Genomic DNA, 11945 nt, shown 5'->3' on the forward strand with positions numbered 1-11945 from the left:
TAGGGCAGCTCTGGGGGGGTTCACAGGACAGAGGCCCTTCTGAAATATGAGGTGCAGCTGCTCAGCCCTGCCGGGCTCGGTGGGTGTTAGTCAACTCCCCAATCACCTCGGTTGCACAACTGGCTCCACACACCCAGGTCTTGACACTGAGAAGTGCTGAGCTGTGTAACTGATGGGGTGGAAGATGCAATTGCCTTTATCTGTATATCGAGCCCCAGAGCTCTGCTGGGGCATTTCTTAGAGAATACGGAGTGCCTGATGATGGTTTCTTCATGCAGCAACATCCCATGTTGCACTACCTTTAGGCAAGAATTCTTAGAGACAAAAATCTTCCTGGCCTGTTTTATCTGCTGTCAGCTCTTGCAGTAATTTTTATGCTGGTTCAGTAAAAACCAGATAGCTGCCACAGAACAGCCATGAAAAGTGAAGAAGAGGTTTGTTCACAGTTAAGCGGACCACTGTGCACTTGTTCACCCCAGCCTGATTCTGCCTTTTCTGATCTAATGGAGGGAGGGGTATTTTCCAAGCTATTTGCTGTTCCATCAGTGTCTGCATCCTTCCTCTTCCCTAAGGAGGCACCTGGCACTGAGTGAGACAAACCCCATCTGGCAGCATCCCACCAGGAAGGCAGGAGCAGGGCAGTGCTGGAAGATGAAGTCAAATCTTGGACTAAAATACCCAGGAGAGATGAGGGAGAGGAACACTCCTGGAAACACCCTGTCCTGCTCTAGACTCAGGTTTGTAAAATCCAACTTCCCAGCTGAGTACAAGACACACTTCAGACTTCCTGAACTCAGAACTGCTATTTCTGAAAGACATGAAAGTGCAACCAGCCAGAGCAGCACCTTGGCAGAACTGAATGCCAAGTGTCAAAAAGAGGCACTGCTTGCATGAGGGTTAGTAAGAAGCTTCTGATCTGTGTGGAGCTTCAAATTTGTGGCTTCCCAGATACAACTTAAAAATGGCATTTCATCATGAAATCGTTCGCAGAAACAAAGGTCTGGTACTTACAGGGGTGATTCTCCTTGACACCTTTGCCTGCTTTGCCTGCCTGGGGCCACTGGGGACAAATACCAAGGATGGGAATATTACTTTGAACTCATGCCAAATCTTCCATTAGCACTGACTCCATTCCTGGGAGTGCTGCTGTGGGGTTCTGGTTAGTCCACAACAGCTTAAGGACCTTGGACACATGATACACTGCTGTAATGTCACTTGGTGCTACAAGATGTGGTTCTGCTTACCGAGGATGCAGTCCACAGCCGCTCCCCTCCACCTTTAAATGCACTCAAAGTTGTACAAATGTTTCCTCTGTACCGCTTCAAAACCAGCTTGAGCTTGTCATTTCCTCTTTCCTGTGAGTAAACCCAGGCTAATTTTCTTGAAAACCTAAGCTATCATTTACTCAGAGCAAAGCACAGAGATGAAAACCACAGCAAGGCAGCCTGTGCAAACCTTCTTACTCAAAGGGCTTTTTTGTCAGTGTTCTTCTGTCACAGGCAGTGCAGTCACCGTGAAGCTCTTGTGGGAAGGAATATTCAAAGCTGGGAGTGTGTAACAATTCAGATGCTCATCTTACTCAGGTACAAACCTGAGTCATTAAGCAGTCTGAATTTCTAGGCAACATGTCAATGCAGAAATAGTTTCTTTTAAATGAATTATGTGATGTACAAACTCTTTCTTGCTTGAATGTGACATAGTAGGACATTTCCACACTGTAACAGTGCCCAAAAATGTGTCAGACCAGGCCGCTGTACCCAGCTGGTTCTTCTCTGCGTATGGAACATCTTTAGGGGGGTGGAGGGGGTGGGTCAGTAAGCAGAGCCTCAGCTGGCCAATGGGCTTGCTAAGAGGTTTCATCATTTATTTTGGCAGTGGTAAAACTACATGAATAAGAGCTCCATTACCTCAGACTCTTTGCTAATTTGAAACAGCTCCCTCCTTCTAAGCTGAGCTGGAGCAACCCCTGAGAGGCTGAGCTGCAGAGAAGGTGGGATCCAACTGTAACCAACACGTCCAGAATACAAGCATGTATTCCCAGCTGCTAGAGGAGCTGGAGAAAGCCATGCTAGAAACACACTAAGCCCTTGCATGGTAAAGAAGGACACCTGTGTTAGAAATAAACTAACTTTCAGATACAATTTAAATGGGGACAAAGTCGCAAAAGAAAACTTTTTTTGTAATGATTCAGCTGAACCAGGTGCATACCTCCTCTGACGAGCTCCAAACACACACCCCCCCTCCAACAAAATGGCAACTTTTTATACCCTTTCGCGGCCGGGGGCGGTCCCTGTCCCCTTTCCCATTGGATGGGTACTCGGGAACTTACATTCTCTCCCGATCACCCACTTTTCTGTCTCCTCCCCTCTCACCCTCCTTCTTTTTTTGGTCCTGTCTTCAGCCCTGCCCCTCTCCCAGCTCCCAGCAACACCCACCAAATTAACTAGAACAAATTCAAACCATAAAGAACAACACATAGAACCAACAACTTTCATTCTTTTACCTAATAAGCTTTTGTCTGCAGCAAAATATTACCTCATCTCTCACACCTGCAAGACCCAGACTTGACTCCATATTAGCAGGGTGATATCCTGCAGGCTGGGGACACCATAGCCAGCAATTGCATCCATCCTGCAGTTATGGGTGAGTGACACGTTTTGCAGTGTTTCTCCCACCAAAATACATATGTGGGGGCAAAGTGAGAGCTGAGAACATGAATAAATTAACACTTGTTAGGAAGTGACAGCCTAAGACCACAGATGGTATTAAGGCTCACAGATTTCCATACCTCATTGAGTCAGAAACATTTCACTTGACTGTGCCCACTCAAAATTACAGTGGAGGAAATCAGTGCAGAAACAAACAAAACCATACTGTAGCAGGAGGAGGTGAGCTCTCACTGCCAGCCTACCCATGGTGCAGCAGCAGTGGCTGCACCCTTCACAGAGAGCTCAGTGAGAATGTTATAAACGCATATCATAGTATTGGCTTCTCGCAAGTATTAAGGTAGATATTATATAATGTTAGAAATGCTTTTGTTGTGTGGATGTAGTTTTCTTTCTTTTTAGCAAGAATATTAGCAAGTGTGAACAAGTAAGATAACCTCCAAGCGAACAGAGGATGAGGCCTGAGAAGCTGCTAATCAACACTTTGTCCAGGGAACAAAAGGGCCCAAAGGCTACTCCGCCCGGAGAACGGGCAGCCAGGAGAGTCCGACAGCCACTATCACCGCTCTGCCCGGGGGGCAAAAAGGCCCAAAGCTGCAATCAGCCCTGACTGTCTGGAGAAATTAAGAGGCCCACTCTACTATCAATTCTCACCTAGCGAGCCCAGGCCCAAGAATCAAAAGAAATAAAACCTCAAGGCAGAGAAATGCGCATGCTCTAAAAAGGTGGAACCAAGGAGTGGCCATGCAGAACAGTTACTGGAAAAGTTTGAATATGCATAAAGAACATGCATATAAAGAAAATGGTATAAAAAGGACTCACCTCGAGCATCAGGTGTGCTCTTGGCAGAGCGCCAAGGCAACCGGCCATTACCTCTTTGCTTTATTTTATGTGTCTCTTATTGTCTTTATATTAAACTTTTTAAATTCTCACAGGAGGGTGAACCTTGTTTTTCACAACTGGGGCTGGTGCACACCTGGAGTGCAGGTGGGTAATGGTCACAGCTGACTGCAGCTTCCACTCTCAAACCAAATCACACACAGCTGCTCCAGGGCCAGAGGAACGAGCTCCATGGACCCAACTCATCTTCTGTAGAAGGTGGAATAAGTGCCAGGATCAGCCAGCTCCTCTTCCAGGCGATGAATCCCTTGGAAACTTTGTCCAGGTCCACAAATGGTCACAGGATTGCTGAACCTCAGCAGGTGAGTCACTCCACCGCAGCCCAGCCAAGCAGAGAAAATTCAGAAAGTTCATCAGGTCTCATCAGGTCTGAATGCGCAATGGGATACATAAATCTTCCATCATCTTCACAGACATGGACAGCAATATCCTCTGCAGCTATAAGGAATGATGAAGTGCCTAACAGCCTAAACAATCAGCAACCACACAAGGGGATGCTGGTGTTCACCCAGCTCACTCCTATATAATTTTACATCATCCTCAAGTTTCAGAAGTTGCAGGGATCCCACCTCCACACTGGAGCATGAGGCAAAAAGGCATCCTTGAGTCCAGTGTCTGCTTTGCAGGTGAGGGCCTGAAGCAGAGAACATTGAGGAGAAACGCCCCATTCAAGCCTGTGGTCAGATATGACCCTGCCTAGACTGAGGTATCCTGTTTTTCAACAAAGTGCACCAATATGCCAATGAAGTGAAACTCGCCTTCTCCTTTTCATCATCTGTGAGCTGAAACGCCAGGAAGTAGAAGTACAAGGATGTTGCAAGGGTAAGCTAAGCAAAGATAGAGGCAGTGCTGCCCCCAAAGCCTATCCCTTATCACAGTATGAGGAAATGGGCAGAACCCTGCTCTTTTCAGGGGGAAAAAAAAGGATAATTTCATAAATACTTCTCAAGCTTCTCATGAAACAAGAAGTCAGAAACACCTGATGTTACCCTGAGGCGTTGGAGGTTAGGATTTTTCCTTTTCTCTCAGGGAATTTTGTCCCATTTGTTGCCTAAAAGATGATAATGACCGGTACTTAAGAGAACAAAAGATGTGGCTGGGAGGAGGAGGAGGAGGGGGAAGGTGCAGCTGGCTACTCTGTTAGCTGGGGGGTTTTCTCTTGGAAAGGGCAGAGGTACCACGAGATTTTGGCTGGGGGGTGAGGGGCTGGGCTTGGCTCCTTGCTCCCTCTCGGGATCGGAGTGGAGACAGGTGGGGTTTAGTGCTGGACCATTGCTCCCCAGAGGATTCGCTGCCACTGCAGAGCTTTCGTCCTCCCACTGCTTCTCCTACCGTGGGTGAGTCTTTGCTCATAAGAGCAGCTGTTGAACTGGGACCTTATCAACACCCAACCTCACTGGTAAAAGACCCTCACCATCTACTGAGGTGCCCCAGGGGAACACGTGGGACCCCAAGCCCCTCCAAGGCAGCCTCTCCTGGCTGCTTGCAGGAGCCTGGCTGCCGCTGCCCAGCCCCACTGTCTTCTGCCATTACGTCAGGTTTTTTGCTATATTTTAACCCGGTACCCCATGTCTGCCCAAGCTCCCACAGTTTCTGCTATGGCTGTGGAGTTTCTGCTACATTTTGTTTGCCACCCCGGAGTCTGCTCGTCCCTGCCGTTCCAGCTGCCCTGAAGTTCCTGCTGCAGCCCATTTCGCGACCTGGAGGGCACCAGGACCAGCTGCCCCTGGGGGTTTGCAAAGGAATCCCCTTTTCTCTCTCTCCCGCGGGCCCGCCCGCCATTCCCCACTGCACAGAGGCGGCCGAGCTCGCACCACAGCGCCCCCTGCAGCCGCGGGGGAATCATCGCACCCGCCCTGCCCGGCCAGGAGCCAACAGCGCCCCTGCCGGCTGTGACCGGAACTGCACCCACGGGGAAGGTGCTCGACAGCCGAGAGAAGGTTATTGTTGGGTTTCTGCTTTTGTTTGTAGTCGCTGCTGTTGGTGGTGGTTGTTTGCCTTGTTGTACATATATATACTAGTAAAGAACTGTTATTCCTTTTCCCCTATCTTTGCCTGAAAGCCCTGTAATTTCAAAGTTATAATAATTTGGAGGGATGGGGGACACATTTTCCATTCCAAGGGAGGTTCCTGCCTTCCTTGGCAGACACCTGTCCTTTAAATCGGAACATGAGGTCTGCTATTTCTCACCCAAATCTTGATGCAAAACACCTGATAAAGTATATTTCTAGCACAAAACTACACACTGCCAAACAGCTTAATCCTTATTCTCCTTAGTCAACAAACAGCAGCTACACAGCTGCTTTTGGTAGCTGGGCTGCACAAAGATCCACAGCAGAACACGTGGGCAGGAGTTTAACCTGAGCCACAAGCTGCAGCCATGGGGCTGCCCACCTGCATGTCACATCCCCACAGCTGCCACTGCCCACCTGCTCCAGCAGCTGGAAACCTAAACTGCAACCAGCCTCCTTTCTCTCCTTCCCCATGGCGAAGAGCTTGCTGGGTCACACTGCCCACACACAGTGAGGTGCTGCCACGAGACCTCAGGGCACCATAACCCTAGTTCCCCTTCATGCTGCTGATGCAGCTGAGAGCCCTTAGAGCATAAGAGGAGATTTCAAGGAAAAATAATTCTTCATCTATGTAGTGGGTTTTGACCCATCTGATCCTAACATTAAGTGAGCAGTTTGGTTTTATCCTTGACTTTCTCTCAAGGCCTCGTCAGGAATTTCAAAAGAAAGATCCTGATGTGTATGCTCAAGCCAACAGCCATCTCTGAAAGCTAGAGAATACCTGGGGGGCATTTCTCCCAGGGCTTTGCAAAGTCTGTCTTTGGGTAAATCCTTACCAAGCAGAGGTAAGTTTTGGGCATGAACTGCCTGGCTTTAATGACAGGTCACCTGCTGTGCTGAGCCAGCCCAGCTCCATCTCGGGGTGCAGGAATAACAGAAAGAAGAGGCTTGGAGGACAGCTATATCCTAGGCTGCCTTTTACACACACACATGCACCACCCTCCTCTCAAATACAACTTAGCATCACTGAAAAAGGACCCTTCCTCTTCCTGCATTAGGGAGTCCATAGCTCAGCCAAGGTACAGAGCTGTCTTGTATAGCACAAATGTGATCCCCCTCTAAGCAGAGCACATCACCTGCTCCCTGCCAGGGCTTACCCAGCCTCCCATGTCCATCCCAGCCAGACCCTTTCACCACTCCCACTACACATTTCAGCCTGGATGCCAGTTTTTCCATCCAAGGTGATTAGACTGATGGTTTTCACATGCTGTTCTACTGTAACAGGAATGAGAATTAATTTCTAATGCAGGTAAAAAGATGATAAGCACTTCACTGAGTCTGTTCAGCTGAACATGAATATTTTGGGTGATTTCCCAACCCAGCTGGAGGGCTGCACAACTGCTCAGTGACACAGTATATATCCACCTGAGCAGCATTCAGGATGTGGATTACTGGCATGGACCGGGTGTGGTTGTTCTTCCTATGACTACAAAAGCTACACAAGATAAGAAACCATCTTTCCATAAGAGCTCATATGCTGTCTGCCTTCACCAGTATCTGTCATACAGGGCAGCACTTTGCAGACCTCTGTCAGAGACTGAAATATTATATTTTATGACTTAAACATTTTCTTAAAGGACTTTTAAAACTGTATTCCAAAAGCTGCAGAGAAGACTACTGCACCCTGAATGGGGCCCTGACTGAGGCCTTACACCTCTCACTGATGAAGATAAGATAAAGTAACAACTCAGGGCTGGGAACATTCACAAAGCACAAGCTTAACACCTCCAAGATGAGGACCACAGCCCCAGGGCTATCAGCTGCCAGGCTTGCACAGACTCTCCACCAAAAGGCAGGAGGGAGGAGAGGCTTTGGGTGTGTGTTGGAAACGCCTCTGATAAGAGGCGCAGTGACTGCCCATCCTCCAACTGTGCAGAGGAGCCCAGCTGAGGGGTCCTCACCAGGGGGGAGGAAGCTTATCCACAGCAGGAGGGGGTGACATGGCCCATCACAGGGGCCCCCCTCAAAGGGGTCCCCAGACCCTGCACCAGAGATGATGCAACAGACCCTCAGTGCTGCAAGGACAGTGTGTCAAGCTAGCCCCTGCAAGAAAGACACGTGGGTGTTCCCACCTGGCCCAAAGTATACATTAATTCACAGAGTTCTGTACTCTTGGGCGTGTGGTGTGGCAGCGTGGCATGGCATGTGGCAGCATGTAGTGGCGTGGCCACAGCGGTGACGGGGGACCATCACCACCAGCAGACCAGATGGAGGGGAGCAACAAGACATCTTTGGGACCCTCAGATGGGTGATATGCTTCCACCTAACCCCTGTCACCTCTCCCTGTTCCCCCACCCCCCACGCACACTTCTTTTTTCTATTTCTTTCTCTCTTCCTTTTCTCCTCCCTTCTCTTTGCCTCTTTTACTATTAAATAAAATACATCCATTTTTTAGCAACAACATCTAACCACGTTTGGTTTTACTCTCATTTCTGGGAATATTTTGAACCTTCTTTCTGGTTTATGCTCAGAGACTTAGCTTGCTTTGCTTTCCTGGGTCTAAGCTGGATTGTAACAACCTCATCTCCAGCTAATTCCACCAGATGTGGCCAGAAAAGATCCAAAGCACTTCAAAGTGACTGGTAGCCACTGGTCCAGATTCAGCCTTTGCAGTGTATGTCAGTATCTGTGCTAAGTACTTAAACCCTATGAAATAAAGAAGAGCATAGATGATGTCAGGAGAAAAACCATTTCAGTCTCAACAAGACTTAAGTACTTCCCTTACCAGTAATATACTGGCAGGAACTCTGTGTACCTAGATGCAGAAAGGCTGATTTGCTCCAGCATTTGAAACTTCTTTTAGGTCTAAGAACTGTCCCATAGGCTTAAATTTAGGCTAACTGCCATATTCTGTTCATCTTCTACAATGATAGGAGACAGAATAGGGAGTATAATGCAACAGACTACACAAATAAGCTTGGGAGGTTCCTGAATCTCACAAAAAAAAGCCACATATGCTCTTTTCTCTCAAATTATTATATTTATTATCTATTACTCTTCAGATCAGATTAGCAGTAAGCAAATCCTGCACACAGCACCAAAAGCAACTTGGCATTCAAGCAATTCTGCATCCACACTCATTGCCTCCTACTTTAGATGGGAGTGTTGGGGTTTTAGTTTAGTTTTAGTTGTTTCCTGTTAAAGGAATTTTCTCCTATATGCATGTTACTAGGGGACAAATAGCTGTACTTAAGAAAGACAAAAAGGGGAGTGGGGCGGGCCTGGCTACTCCTTTGTCTACACCCGGGTGTGGGGTCAGTTTGCTCTCAGCTTTGGGAGAGAGAAGCTGCAAAGAAAGGAGCTGCTGCTTTTTTTTTTTTTTTTTTTTTTTTCCGGCCGTTCTTTCTTTCTGCTGGAAACAACGCCGGGACCCCCAAAAAGCCGCTTTCCCTGCCCTGCTGGAGGCCAGGCTGTGGCCACCCTGCCCCGCTGCTGCTTCGAGCTTTCGCTGCGTTGTAGCCATGCTCTCCCTCCCTTGTGTGGGCCTGTGGGGGGTTCCCCTTTTGGATACATCTCGTCTGCCACCCGGGATTTGTGCTTGTGCCTGCCGCTCCAGCCTGCTGCTCCAGCCTGCCGTTCCCGAGAGTCCAGGATCGGCTGCCCAGGGGTTTGTGAAGCCTTTGTCCCATCCCTTCCCGGGATCCCAGGGCACCGGTGCCGCGTGCTCCCCGAGCTCGCTCCGGAGCGCCCCCTGCAGCCGCGGGGGAACCATCGCACCTGCCCTGCTCACCGGGAGCCGCCAGCGCCCCTGCCGGCTGCGAGCGGAACTGCACCCGAGGGGAAAGGGCCTGACAGCCGAGAAGGCTGGCACTGGGTTTGTGTTTGCTGTTACTGCCATAGTTGTTGTTGTTTTGTTTGACTGGTTATATACATATATATATATATATATATACATATATATATATATATATGTATATATATATATAGTAAAGAACTGTTATTCCTATTTCCCACATCTTTGCCTAAAGGCCCTTGATTTCAAAATATAATAACTTAGAGGGAAAAGGGGTTATATCTGCCACTTCAAGGGGGGCTTCTGCCTTCCTTAGCAGACACCTGTCTTTCAAAACTGAGACAGGGAGCAAGGTCAAAGACAACTGAGAAGACAGAATAGGATTTTTCCCAGAGAAAACAAGCAACTAAAATTATCTTTAGAAGTTCAGTATGGTAACACACAGTTAACAATGGTATTTCCCAGCCAACTGTGCTATTTCAGAAATGGGATGTGCAGTTTCTGGCCAGAGTCCTGATGTGAACTTTATCTGTCAACATACCACGTTGACAAAGTCTAAGTAGGTTCCTCTTCCTTCCCCTGAAACCCAGAATGTTCCAGCCAGAGGCTGTGGCTTTGGCTCATGGTCACTTCTTCACATCTGCAAGACTGTCATACATTGAATACTTTGTTACAAAGCAAAACTCCTTCTTTCCCAAGTTTATGTTACGTTGAGACATTTTACTAAGAAAACTGGAGGTCAATAGTGAGATATTCTGAACAGCCAGCCAGCAATCACAAAATTCATGGCAAGCAAAGGAGTGCACTGGGAGATTAGAGAGCAGCTATTGAGCTCTGCTGTGCTGGGTCTTCAAAGCCTTTAGGAAAAAAATATTGCAGGTCCTATAGCTACCTGCTGTAAGTATTCACACAAAGCTTAGTTACCAGTCTAGATTCTCATTTCAGTATTATTAACAACTTAAGCTCAGCAAGTCTCTGCCTGGACAATGCAAGGCCTCTCTCTTCAATCAGTTGTGCATGTTTAACAGAAAAATTAAAGCTTTAGTGAGTACAGGTACATGCTGCATCTAAATGAAGCAATAACCCTCAAATTCATCAATTTTTCACATATAAAATACAAGAGCACATGAAGATACATTGCTGAGCCACATTGTTTTAATACTGATAGAATAAATTGATGACATTTATTATATCTAATATGTAAAACTCTTCTGTTGCACAAGTCTCTCCTAAGAGGACAGCAGGGGAATTGCTTCTAACCCTGCCCAAAACCTGTTTCAAGCTTTACCTCACTCTGTCTTTGCACAACACAGGGCAATGCAGAAGCACAAAGCAAACCAGCCTTGGTCATATGACAACCCTGACTGCAAGCGGATGTTTCAGTGCAATTGAAGTTTCTTTCACTTTCTCAAGCCAGTTCCATGCATTGGTACATTAACTATCACCCAAGCATGTCTTTAAGCACTAGCTTCTGGTTGTACAGCCATTACCAGTTCTGGCTTTCAGTTCACCTGCAGTCATCCATAGTCCCATGAAGTCAGGCCCAAACGACACACAGCCAGGGAAAGATCCAGTCAATGCACCTGCACAGCCTGCTACTAACACCAAGTTCCTACACTTCTGAAACATTTAACTGTTTCACCATAACTTTTGCCTCTTTTTTTCAGCAATTAACTCTCATTTCTTCATAAGTAATTCAGAAATGGGACTTCCTTTCAGTCCTCCATGTGTTGGCTTAGGGCCAACACTCACATGTTAATAGAGCAAAAGGGCAAAGGAGGATCACAGGGCAGGATTATTGCCAGCCTGTCTGAAGGGCATGACAAAACCCTCCTCCAGTCTACAAAAGGAGATTAAGATTCGCTTGCAGAACATCCTACTGATTTCCGTATGTGCTGAGTTCAGGTACTCCTGTGGGAAAAACACTGTTTCATCAGCAGATACCTGCTTTTAGAATCAGAGATTGTCAAGGCTACCAACATTCTTGAAAGGCTTCAGATTTTTTTAACTGCTTGTGTCAAAAAAAGCACCCCACAAAAGGAGAGTTAACACCACAGGACAAGGCTTCTCATAAGTGTGAAACACTGAGACCACAGCTGCCACTGGCACAAAATGTGCAGCCTCTCTGCTCCCAGGACACATTATAGTTTCAATACACAAATTACATCCTTCCAGTTTCAGGAGAAGGTACAACAGTTCTGTCTTGTGTACTGGAGTTTTAGACAAAACACTATGCAAAACCATGATGTATTTTCTACAGGAAAAGGGCAACAAGGCAACAGGCCCTCAGAGGAAAAAGTAAAGGCCCACTGTTCCCTAAAACCAAACACTGATGCACCAATCAAGGACTTCAAATAGATAATCACTTTATGGAAAGAACATTTATTTTTGCTTTAAAACTTGTGATCCATAGAAATACAATAAAATCAACATGTACACAAAACTTTTTAAAAAAAAAACCAACTTTGGTTCAAAGAAATATTTAACATTTAAATCTTCTGAGGTACAAAAGGCACAAGACCAAGCACCCAAACAAACAGAATTGCTCACAGCACTGTTTGCACCACCACTAGA

Source organism: Corvus cornix, chromosome 13 (assembly GCF_000738735.6).
Source record: "Corvus cornix cornix isolate S_Up_H32 chromosome 13, ASM73873v5, whole genome shotgun sequence".
NCBI lineage: Eukaryota > Metazoa > Chordata > Aves > Passeriformes > Corvidae > Corvus > Corvus cornix.